This window comes from Mauremys mutica, chromosome 2 (assembly GCF_020497125.1).
Source record: "Mauremys mutica isolate MM-2020 ecotype Southern chromosome 2, ASM2049712v1, whole genome shotgun sequence".
In the NCBI taxonomy this organism is placed as follows: domain Eukaryota; kingdom Metazoa; phylum Chordata; order Testudines; family Geoemydidae; genus Mauremys; species Mauremys mutica.
Window position 1 is genome coordinate 147,565,618 of NC_059073.1, and position 12,271 is coordinate 147,577,888.

Genomic DNA, 12,271 nt, shown 5'->3' on the forward strand with positions numbered 1-12,271 from the left:
CCCCAGCTGGGATGGGTCATTCAGTCCTTTGTTCAGAGCTTCAGTTCGTAGCAAAGTTCCTCCAGAGGTAAGAAGCAGGATTGAAGACAAGATGGAGATGAGCATCAGCCTTTTATAGGCTTTTCCAGGTGTAAGAACACTTTGTTCTTACTGTGGAAAATTACAGCAAAATGGAGTCTGGAGTCACATGAGCAAGTTCCTGCATACTTTGCTGAGTTACAAGGCATATCTGCCTTCTCTCCATGGGTCAATTGTGTAGCTGATGGTCCTTAATGGGCCATCAAGCAGGCTAGGCAGAGCTAACACCAACTTGTCTGGGATGTTTCCCAGAAACACAGCACAAATTTGAAATACAGACAGTATAGAGCCAATACTCATAACTTTAAATACAAAATGATACATACATATAGACACCATAATCAACCAGTAACCCATAACCTGGTCTTAGACACCTTATATGACCCCCTTCACATAAGATTTGGTGCCACTACAGGACCTTGGTTGCAACCATGTTCTATATGGTCCCAGATTATATCAATAACGTCACAGGCACTAACACAGTATTCAGAGAAAACATTAAGAACATTCCCAGTTCATCACAGGCGTCATGGAGAACACTGACTCTAGTCAATGTGGACGAGGCCGAAGACATCGGGGAAGGGCCTTCCATGGACCCAGCCTAGACCTGGAGAGTCTAACAGGCCTCTTGGATTTATGCCTGGAGCAAAGAAAGGACATGACTTTGAGCCGGGCCTTCAAAGAAGGAGCAATGACAGATGAGGAGGAGGGGGCACCCTGGAGGGCACGGCAGTCCCCTCCTTTTGCCCTTACAATGGACTTGTATTGCACAGACCAGGACAAGCAGATGCAGGAGATACGGACACAATTACTAGTGCCCTGGGAGTACTGTCACAAGCTCCTACACGCAGCACATGTGCAGGACACCTCGGGAAGGATACGACACAGTCGAGGATCCTGGCCAGATACTTTTAGCCAGTGTCCTTAAAATAGCTGAGAATTTCTGTGCATCATACCACACATACCAACCAGTGGCCCCTAAGGGGGTCCCACAGGCTCTCCGAGTACCCCTCCCCTTGGTGGACATCCCCTTTGCATTGATCTTATAGCCCCCCTACAGAAGAGCGCCCCCAGACACCAGCCTATACTTGTTATTGTGGACTATGCCATCCGATACCCGGAGTCCATACCATCCCAGTCCGCCAAAGCCAAAATGTAGAAAAATCTCTGCATTAAACATCTTCACCTAACTTTCATATGACTTTGTACTATGCCTCTGTTTTCATACAACTTTGTATCAGATCCTTATATAGAAAACTTTGTACTGAGCCTTGGTGTAATGTTAAAAAAATTTCTTTTTGCTAGGAGTAGAATAAGATCTCCCCTGCTCTTTTAATCAATTGCCCCGCTGAATGAACGAGGTGTGAATGAGCAAGGCGGGGAAGGCAGCACCTCCAGACAGCTGCAACAGTTAGGGCTTGGCTACACTTACAAGTTGCAGCGCTGGGAGTTACAGCGCTGGTCATGCAGCTGTGGAAGGGCCAGCGCTGGAGTGTGGCCACACTGACAGCTACCAGCGCTGCAGTGTGGCCACACTTGCAGCACTTTCCAGCGCTGTATTGAGAGGTGCATTGTGGGCAGCTATCCCACAGAGCACCTCGTCCCGTTTTGGCGCCGTTTTGGCGCTGAGTATTGTGGGAAGGGGAAGGAAGTGTGCGGGTCATTCCGCTTCCTGTTTGCCAGCGCCCCGTGGTGCATCGCTTCACATCCCAGCATTCACTCTTTCCAGCAGCGTTTGGCGCCATTGTGAGTGTCTTTCTGTTACTCTCTGTGTGAATCGCGATTTCTGTGGCAAATGGAGCCCGATCTGCTGAGGACTCTGCTGATGAGTGTCACCAGCACAACACGTTTGGCAGTCCAGCTATTCCTTCAGCTCCAAAGTGACAGTGAGGATTCCGACGATGATATCAATATGGATTTGCCTGCCGCGTGTGACACTAAAGTGCTTGCGGCATTTACGGAAATGCTCAGCACCGTTGAACGCCGCTTTTGGGCTCGGGAAACAAGCACTGAGTGGTGGGATCACATCGTCATGGAAGTCTGGGATGACGAGCAGTGGCTGCATAACTTTCGTATGAGAAAAGCCACTTTCATGGGACTGTGTGCTGAGCTCGCCCCCACTCTGCGGCGCAAGGACACAAGATTGAGAGCTGCCCTGACGGTGGAAAAGCGAGTGGCTATTGCAATCTGGAAGCTGGCAACTCCAGACAGCTACCGGTCGGTCGGGAACCAGTTTGGTGTGGGAAAGTCGACCGTGGGAATCGTTTTGATGCAAGTTTGCAAGGCAATTAATCGCATCCTGCTAAGAAAGACCGTGACTCTGGGGAGCGTGCAGGACATTGTGGATGGCTTTGCACACATGGGTTTCCCTAACTGTGGAGGGGCAATAGATGGGACGCATATTCCTATTCTGGCCCCCCCCCACCTGGCATCAGAGTACGTTAATCGGAAGGGGTATTTCTCTATGGTTCTCCAGGCGCTTGTGGATCACCGCGGGCGTTTCATTGACATTTACACAGGCTGGCCTGGAAAGGTGCATGATGCACGCATCTTTCGGAACAGTGGCCTGTTCAGGAAGATGCAGGCAGGGACTTTTTTCCCAGACAGGAAGATCACAGTAGGGGATGTCGAAATGCCCACTGTGATCCTTGGAGACCCCGCGTACCCGTTACTGCCTTGGCTCATGAAACCCTATACAGGGAAGCTTGACAGGAGCAAGGACCGGTTCAACTACAGGCTGAGCCGGTGCAGAATGACTGTGGAGTGTGCTTTTGGGCGTTTAAAAGCCCGCTGGCGTTGCTTGTATGGGAAGCTAGACTTGGGGGAAAGCAGCATCCCCGCGGTTATATGCGCTTGCTGTACCCTCCATAATATTTGTGAAGGGAAGGGTGAAACATTCAGTGAGGCATGGACCACCGAGGTTCAAGTCCTGGAGGCTGAATATGCACAGCCAGAGAGCAGGGCTAATAGAGAGGCCCAGCACAGGGCTACAAGGATTAGGGATGCCTTGAGGGAAGAATTTGAGGCTGAAAGCCAACAATAATGTTTGCTGCCTTGCATGGGAGTGAATTGCACTGCTTACACTGTTATTCTATTATCCATAATAATAATATGATTTGTAGTGCCTCTTTCTTTACTGGGCTAAGGTATCTTTCACTATCTGCTATAATAAAGACTGTTTTCAAAGCCAAGAATTGTTTTATTGAAAAGAAAAAAACTTCCTTGACAGACAGACAGACACACAACATTTCATGAACACAAGAGGGCAGGGGTGTGGGTTGGTGAACTGTACAGTCACAAGTTTGCATATGCCCTGTCTGGATTGCTGTTTAATGAATCCTGCACTTCAGGGTTCATATACTGCATGGTGATGGGGGTTGAATGCAGAGGGTAAGGGTGGTGGTAGGTATCAGGGCTGGTTGGGGAACATACAGGTGTTGGAGGCAGCTGGTGGTGGTAAGAACCTGGATGCTGGGGAAAGGTGGTTTGAGCTGACATTGGGGCACAAGGCACAAAGGACGGGGCGGGTGGGGGAGTAGCACGGTAGTGCTCTGCTTGCATGGCAACGAGTGACTCTATAGACTCCGCTTGGCGCTCCAGGATGCTTAGCAGCCGCTCCGTGGTTTTCCTCTTGGCCACTGCATTTCTCTTGCGTGTCCTGCTTTCTTTCTCTCGCCAATCCTTCAAGTCCTTACTCTCTCGAGCAGACTGATTAAGAACAGTTTTCAGCATGTCTTCTTTGCTCTTTCGGGGATTTTTTCTCAAATTTTGAAGCCTCTGTGATGTTGAACATCTGGGCAGTCCAGTAGTCAAGGTCACTGTAGAAACAGAAATGACAACATTTAACACGGGCAGCATTGTATCCACTATCTCCAGACATGAATTGTTACACTGAGGGAGTGAGTTCTTATTTAAGCATTCTTTTACCCACACGCATAACACTACAGAAGCCACGACATGGTGAGTGAGCAGTGCTTATATGGGGAGAAGTGGGGCTTGGGTGATAGAGGGGAGCTGGTTGCTTCGGGTAATCTGGAGTGCTAGAGGGGTTGAGTGAAATGAAGATGCAGATGCAGGGGTGATCTTATCTCCCTATCTCTTCACTAAAGAGTCTCCCAACATTTTTCACAGGACTTAATCCTGGAAGATGTTTCCCTACTGCGAGTCACTAGGGAACAGCGGGGGGCTCTTTTAGAGCAATGTGGATTCCGCCCGGGACCCTATGCGGCTTGCCTGTGTTCAGAAATGGTCCCCCCACCACTGGCAGAAGAGTGGCGCGGACGCGTCACCGTCACTGGGACAAGGGACACAGTGGCTCTGCCTATAAACCTGCGCAGGCATATTGCCCACGCTCTGGATGAAGCTTTTGCTGAGATAACTGAGGCAGATTACCGCGACGTGATAGACCACATCAACGGGCTATTCCACATCTAGAGGCTGGCATGCATGCATCCATAACCCCCCCTCCTCTCCAGAAACATTTCACCCAGAAAATAAAAGCCGCTTACCGGTAACACGCTCCTCTGCTTGTCCTTCTGCAACTGCTGGCTGCTGCGATTGGGTGCTTTCCTCCTGGCTTGAGAAGAGCTCCTGGCTGCATGCCTCCAGGGAATCTGCAGTTTCTTCCCCCATGCCAGGAGCTTCACTCGCGGTTTCCTCCCCCCCCCACGCCTCCGCCTCCGCCGCCTCCTCCGCCTCCTCCTCCTGTCCCCCAGCCTGCTCAGAAGTGTCCATCGTTATCCTGGGATTGGCAGTGGGGTCACCCCCAAGTATCTCATCCATCTCCCTGTAAAAACGGCAGGTCGTGGGAGCAGCTCCGGATCGTCGATTCCCCTCTCGGGCTTTGTAATAGGCACTCCGCAGCTCTTTAATTTTCACCCTGCATTGTACTGCGTCCCGATCATGGCCCCGATCCAGCATGGCCCTTGATATCTGCTCAAAGATATCGTAATTCCTACGGCCGGAGCGCAGCTGTGCCTGAACAGATGCCTCACCCCAAACACTGATGAGGTCCTGCAATTCACCAGTGCTCCATGCTGGGGCTCGTTTGCCGCGTGGAGGCATGGTCACCTGTAACTGATTAAAACTGATTGCACTCCACACCTGGCTGCAGCAAACAGGAAGGAGATTTTTAAATTTCCCGGGGCATTTACAGGGCGGGTCACCTGAGGCAAGAGCAGTAGAGTGCAAACTGATGTGCAGAGTGGCTGAACAGGAATTCTGGGATACCTCCTTATTCCCTGGAGGACAGGTAAAGCGCTGGTGAGTGTCCACACCTGCTGGGCAGCGCTGGATCACCAGCGCTGCACTCCTTATACCCCTGCCGGGATGGGTTTTCAGCCAGCGCTGCAACCAGGGAGTTGCAGCGCTGGTTGTGCCCTGCAAGTGTGGACGGGGTGTTGTTGCAGCGCTGGAAAGCCTCCACCAGCGCTGCAACTTGTAAGTGTAGCCAAGCCCTTAGAGAGGAGATGGAAGCCAGACCCCAAAACAATAAAACTTGTCAAGTGGGCCCACTAAAGAAGAGCAGACGTATTGAGGGCCTTGGGGTTTAGAAGCGAGCACCTTCTTTTGAAACCACCCTCTTTGAACAGCATTGGGACAGCACAAAGGACCAATGGACATGGATTTTGATACAGATTTGCATGAGAGGGAAGCTGCTATAGATGTGAGGTGTCTTGCAGAGGACCCTGAGTCTCATCTTGTCAACATGGGAGCATCAATCCGGATCATAGAAGATTAGGATTGGAAAGGACCTCAGAAGGTCATCTAGTCCAACCGCCTGCTCAAAGCAGGACCAATCCCCAGACAGGTTTTTACCCCAGTTCCCTAAATGACCCCCTCAAGGATTGAACTCACAACCCTGGGTTTAGCAGGCCAATGCTCAAACCACTGAACAATCCCAGAAACCCAGCTCCACCTCTCCCCCAGCCAACTCACTTGGCCAGTAAAGTTAAGGGGAGCAACTAATTGGTAACAACAACAAGACGGAGTGTGCTTGTGTGTGTGAGTAAGTGCGTGAGTGTAATACATATATCATATGCATATGATACAGTGTTGATTGATACATGTATTACCAATAAATGTGGTGCTTTGCCTTATTCCCCCTGTAAAGATCCTGTGCAGTACTCTAAGTACAATAAAGACCATTGCTGAGCTGCTGAAGACCTTCACATGGGATCCCCAAAGAGACAAGTTTCACGCCCTGGCTGATGAGCGAGGTCTGTGGCCTATCGAAAAGCATTACCACCCACAGACGTATGGCCTAGTGGAAAGATTTAATCAGACAGCAAAGAGAACGCTCAAGAAATTAATCACCCATGACCCTGGACACTGGGACCAACTATCCCCGGCCCTGCTCTTCACCCCTAGGGAAGCACTGCAAGCTTCCACAAGGTTTTCACTGCCATATGGGTGACATAGCAGACCTGGTGTGGGAGACATGGGAAAGCCAGGCTCCAAGAGCTGAAAACCTTGTACAATCCGTCTCAAAGTCACGCAAGAGACGGGAGGCGATGGGGGCCTACACTAGAAGAGAAAACCTCAAAGAAGCTGAAGAATGACTATGTGCCTTTCAGCCAAGTTCTGCTGCTTCTTCCAAGCTCTGAATCAAAGATAATGGCCAAGTGGCAAGGTCGTTCTGAGGTAGTGAAGAAGGTAGGAACCAGGAACTATTTAATCAAACCACCAGGGGAAAAAAGGAACAACAACTTTACCACATACATTTGCTGAAGTCCTGAAAAGCTAGGGAATGCGTCTTCATCCTGCCGCATCCTGAGGAACTGGAACTGGAACTCCAAATTAACAGCTGCCCGCAAGGAAGCTCAGAGCCCCTCAGAGAGAAGCAAAAGGAACAGGCGCTTCAGCTGGTGGCCGCTTTTCCAAAGGTATTCTCAGCTTGTCCATGGCCCAGCATCACATTAATACAGAACCTGGTAAAGTAATACAGGGCGGGCTCTGACCAATCCCCGACAAATTGAGAGGGACTGTCAAGACCATGTTAGAACTTGGGGTAACAGAGGAATCCCTGAGCAAGTGGAGGAGTCTTATTGTGCTGGTTGCAAAGCCGGACGGCACCCTGTGTTTCTGGGTGGACTTTGTTCCTACTCCATGCTGTGGATGGATGAACTCTTAGGCCAGCTGGGAGAAGCCCAGTGCATCACCACTCTGGATTTTACAAAGGGATACTGGCACATTCACTTATCACCAGACTCTTGGAGGAAGACGGCTTCCCCTACACCGCTCGGCCTAATTCATTTTAAGACGATGCTCTTCGGGTTACACGGGGCAGTGGCCCCCTTTTCAATGTTTGATGGACCAATTACTCCAACTGCATAATCAACATGCAGCCGCACACTTGGACGATGTAGTCATCTCCAGCAAGGATTGTGATTCCCGTCTTGACAAATAGCTGCCGTTAAAATAGAATATCAGGGTTGGAAGGGACCTCAGGAGGTATCTAGTCCAACCCCCTGCTCAAAGCAGGACCAATTCCCATCTAAATCATCCCAGCCAGGGCTTTGTCAAGCATGACCTTAAAAACCTCTAAGGAAGGAGATTCCTCCATCTCCCTAGGTAACCCATTCCAGTGCTTCACCTCCTTCCTAGTGAAAAAGATTTTCCTAATATCCAACCTAAACCTCCCCCACTGCAACTTGAGACCATTGCTCCTTGTTCTGTCATCTGCTACCACTGAGAACAGTCTAGATCCATCCTCTTTGGAACCCCCCTTCAGGTAGTTGAAAGTAACTATCAAATCCCCCCTCATTCTTCTCTTCTGCAGATTAAACAGTCCCAGTTCCCTCAGCCTCTCCTTGTAAGTCATGTGCTCCAGCCCCCTAATCATTTTTGTTGCCCTCCGCTGGACTCTTTCCAATTTTTCCACATCCTTCTTGTAGTGTGGGGCCCAAAACTGGACACAGTACTCCAGATGAGGCCTCACCAACGTTGAATAGTTCCCTGATCACTGAGTTCCCCTGCGAGTTTGTGATAGGGAAAACAGGAATCCCATTATCTGGGATACATGGTCAGTGGACGGCACAGAAGTTTGGGTCTTCCTAGGCCTACCTGGCTACTATGACTGGTTCATACCACATTTACCACTGTAGCAACCCTGCTGACAAACTAACCAAGGACACTGCCACAAGGCAGGTCTCATGGACGCTGGACGCCCACCCGTGACGGGACCTTTCAAGAGCTCAAGGACATAAGCTGCAGACCCCCAGCGTGGTGCAGTCTGAACTTGGAGAGGGAATTCGTATTGCAGACAGGTACCGCGGTGGTAGGGATGGTCCTTTCCCAAGAGCTAGATGGAGAATAACGCCCAGTTGTGTACATCGGCAGGGCACTCCTTCCTCGTGAGAGGGCGCACTCAGTGATGGGGAAGGAATGCTTGGCTGCTGGGTGGCCCTAGAGAGCCTACAGTACTACCTCCTGGGGAACGAAGTCACAGTTGTCACCGATCACACCCCTTTGCGCTGGCTGAATGTGATGAAAGAGACAAACTCGAGGATCATGAGATGGGACCTGTGGTTGCAACTATCTGCCCTGCAGACACACGACCATTCCTATTATATTAGTGCCAGCTGAAATCAGGGCCCTGCTGCACTGGGCAGTGCACAGAGAGTGAGCAAGAGACAGGCACTGCCCCAGAAAGCTTCCAGGTAAACAGGGGGTGGGGGGACAGTGGCTGGCCCAAGGTCCCCCAGCAAGCCAGAGCCAGGAATAGAACCCAGGGCTCCTGAGTCCCCAGCTGGTGCTTTATCCATTAGGGAACGCTGCCTCTGGGAGCGTGAGAGTAAAGCAGGGTAAGGGGTGAGGGCTGGGGCTCTTCATCACAAGGCAGAAGGAACATGTGTCTGCTTAGATTGTAAACCTTCGGGGTGTAGGGACCATCTCTGTGTTCAGCATCTGTGCAGCACCTGGGGGCCTGGTCCGTGACTGGGGCACCTAGGCACTACTGTAATACACCTAATAATGTCCAGTTACAAGGACACCATCAAAGCCAATCTGCAGTGCAGCAGTATCAAACCCAGGGACCTTGAGGACGCCGCCAGCGACAGAACACAGTGGCATGCAACAGTCAGAAATACCTGCATCGCCTTTGAGGAAGACCGCTGCCAGCGTCTACAAGAGGCACACGAACGACGTCACAGAGCACCAGCAGCGCACAACCCACTGGCTGCAAACTTCCCATGCACCATCTGCAGCCAAATGTGCACCTCTAGAACTGGCTTGTGTAGCCATCAGAGGGCACACTGTGAGACCAACAATAGATGGTTTGCTCAGATTTGTCATCATCGGATCGATGGGCTACCAAGAATGTACAGTGCCTGGCACGTGGGGGCCTGGTCCGTGACTCGGTGCTACCCCAGTCCAGATAATAGTGGTCATATCAGCAAAGCTAGATGTCCTCCAGATGAACACAGCCGTGATTCTGTCTGATGCCCTTCTGCCAGAGGGGCAAGGGGCACAAGGGGCCTGGGAATTTCAGAGCGCCAACTTGTCAGCGTCAAAGCTCCCACTGAGATCCATGAGCGCAAGATCGGGCCCTCCATGGCACATCTGTTCTTCCTCTCCGCCTGAGCAATCTCCTTCCGGGCGGGCGGAAGACTCCTTTGGACAGGAGCGGCCCCCCGCCACAAGCAGGGGCGGGGGCTGTGAATCAGACCTGGGCAGGGGCACAGCTGCGTCTGGACACAGAGGAAGGAAATGGGATTGAGGCCATGATTCAAGGCAGGGCTGAAAAGAGACTGTGGGGGATGAATCAAAAGCAGCCGGGGGGGGAAGGGGGAGATGAGCCAGTCTAAAACTCTGTCTCGATTTCAGAACGGCGCCTTGACTCATGAATAAATCACCCGAGATCTAGAAATGTGCCATGTTCCCAGGAGAGCGGCAGGGAAACTGCCGGCCGCCCCTCGGTTCCCCAGCGACGCAGATGCAAAAGGAACGTCCCATTTACGCAGAGCCGTGTCTGCTGCTCCTGCCCAAAGGGGAAGAGCTGGCCTGGTCCGACAGGAACTGAAATTGCCACAGCAGTCACTGCTGCGTCTGCCGCTCACTTTCTATGAGAAGTGTCTCGCCAGGCCCTGCACGAGGCCTGGGGGCGTGACTGTCACTGTGCCCCAGACATCGGAGGCCTGGGGAACGTTGCTGATTTCCAGGCAGAAAGGACTGAGGTTTTATTGTGTTGCAAAGCACAGCATCACCCGTGAAGCTTGCCGACTGTCCGGACTATAGCGTGGGTGCAAATCAACTTCTCCCCTAGGAGACTGCCCTCAGGCTGTTTCCTGAGTGAAGCCATTCTGGGGCGAAACAGTTTTCGGTTTCTTAAACAACTCTCCGGGCAGTAGGAGCAATATCCGATTTCGCTGCTGGTCGGAGGTTATTTCCAGCTAGGTTGAAGTGTAAGAGGCAGGGTGAGCTAGTAAAGACTAGGAAACACCAGATCGGGATCCAGACTTTGTGTTGCAGGTCCAAACGGGGCATTCCCAGCCCGCCCTGGATTCGGGGGTTGTGTAACTAGGAACCTTAATGTCAGTTTTCTAGACCTACAAAGTTTTAGCTTTCATTTTACACAGCCCCCATCTCAGTCCCCTCGCTCCAGATGACGACTAGCTCTGGCCAGTCATAACGCAGGAGGAGTGGAGTTGTGGGCCAGGGAATTCCTTTCATTTCTAATAAATGTTTCAGGCTCATTCCATGACAGAGCCCGGTCCTGGTGTGCTGCATGGTGACCTGCCCGGCAGCAACCTCAGTGAGTCTTGCAAACCACCCTGGGGCGCGGGTGGATCACGCAAGCTGTGAGAGCCCAGTTGACATTGCGACAGGGTGGAGCAGGCGCTGGCTAGCCCCCGCGGGAGGCCCTGCGGCTTTGGCACCCCCTGCCCTAAGGAGATGTCCTTTGGACGGAAAAGAGCAGTGAATGTAGTCCTCCAAGATCTGCCTAGAAAGGACACCTGGCATCAGCTCTGAGTAGGGTTGCCAACTTTCTACTTGCACAAAATCGAACACCCTTGCCCAGCCCCTGAAGCCCCACCCCGCCCTACCCCTTCTCCAAGGCCCCGCCCCCGCTCACTCCATCCCCACTTTCCTCTGTCGCTTGCTCTCCCCACTCTCACTCACTCGCTCATTTTCACCAGGCTGGCTCAGGGGGTTGGGGTGCAGGATGGGTGAGGGCTCCGGCTGAGGGTGCGGGCTCCGGGGTGGGGCCAGAAATAAGGAGTTCAGAATGCAAGAGGGGGCTCTGGGCTGAGGCAGTGGGTTGGGGTGTGAGAGGGGGTGCGGGCCCTGGCATGAGGTCAGGGATGAGGGGTTTGAGGTACAGGAGGGGGCTCCGGGCTGGAGGGTGGAGATGAGGGGTTTGGAGTATGGGAGGGGGCTCTGGGCTGATGCAGGGGGTTGGAGTATGGGAGGGGATATGGGCTCTAGGCTGGGGGTGCGGGTTCCAGGATGGGACCAGAAATGAGGGGTTATGGGTGTGGGAAGGGGCAGGGGGTTGAGGTGTGTGTGGTGGTGTGAGGGCTCTGCCTGGGGGTGCAGACTCTGGGGATGAGGGATTTGGGGTGCAGGAGGGTGCTCCGGGCTGGGATCAAGGGGTTCAGAGGGTGGGAGGGGGATCAGGGCTGGTGCACAGGGTTGGGGCGTTAGGGGGGAGTGAGGGCTCCAGATGGGCATGTGGATTCTGGTATGGGGACAGGGATGAAGGATTTGGGGTGCAGGAGGGTGCTCTGGGCTGGCACCAAGGGGTTCGGCGGGCAGGAGGGGGATCAGGGCTGGGGCAGGAGATGGGGCCTGGGTGCGGGGGGCTCAGGGGTGCAGGCTCCGGGCGGCGCTAACCTCAAGCAGCTCCTGGAAGCAGCCGCACGTTCCCCTCCATCTCCTACGCAGAGGTGTGGCCGGGCAGCTCTGCGTGCTGCCCCGTCCACAGGCACTGTCCCCGCAGCTCCCATTGGCTGTGGTTCCCAATGGGAACTGCAGGGAACGGCGCTTGGGGCTGTGTGGAGCCCCCTGGCTGCCCCTACGTGCAGGAGACGGAGCGTTAGGTTCAGTTCCGCCCGCACACCTAACGCCCAAATGAACAGAGCAGAAAAACAACAGTAACCGGTTAAACAGAACAGAACCAGAACCAGATAGTGTTTCCTTATCCTATTAGGGCTCACCTTATCGGAGCACGAACCCCAGGGGCCGCGGTGAA